Genomic DNA, 619 nt, shown 5'->3' on the forward strand with positions numbered 1-619 from the left:
TGTGGCCCGCGGGGCCTGCCTGAGGGGCAGCCGAGGTGGGTGGGGGTCCGGTTAGCGCAGGGGTGAGGCGGGGACGCGGTCCCGGGGTCTCACTTTCGTCCCCGGGTGCCTGTGTAGTTCCACAATTTAAAGGGACTAGAGCCCGACAGGGGTCCATTCATTCAGTCACTCAGCGAGCGCTGCTGGGCGGGAGCAAGCGGGGAACTGGGTGCTCACCGTGCCTGTCGGTTCCTGTGGAAACGCGGCAGCAGGACAGCAACACTTAGTAGTAATACATCAAGATAAATTCACGTGGTGATGATGGGCGAGAAGACAATGAAAACAGTTGGGGGGAGGGGGTAAGAGATCAACCCAAGGACTTGTATGCATGTATATAAGCACAACCAATGGACACAAACACTAGGGGGGTGAGGGCATCTTCTGGGGGTTGGGGGTGGCTGGGGAGAGGTCAATGGGGGGAAAAGGAGACTTATGTAATACCATATGTAATACTTTAAACATAAAGAATTTAAAAAATACATCTCATATGGAGAGCAAATAAATAAATAAATCAAAACAAAAAAATAATCATTACCGAGATTCTCACCTGTTAATGAGGTAACTGGCAAAGTATTTTTCT

The 619-nt window shown here is 50.4% G+C and overlaps 1 protein-coding gene across 1 annotated transcript in view; it reads left to right on the forward strand.

The window, feature by feature from the left end:
• Positions 1–619, forward strand: part of METTL25 (methyltransferase like 25) — a 96,277-nt gene that overhangs the window by 214 nt on the left and 95,444 nt on the right. The window lies entirely within an intron of this gene.

This window comes from Myotis davidii, unplaced genomic scaffold (genome assembly GCF_000327345.1).
Source record: "Myotis davidii unplaced genomic scaffold, ASM32734v1 scaffold26, whole genome shotgun sequence".
Taxonomy (NCBI): domain Eukaryota; kingdom Metazoa; phylum Chordata; class Mammalia; order Chiroptera; family Vespertilionidae; genus Myotis; species Myotis davidii.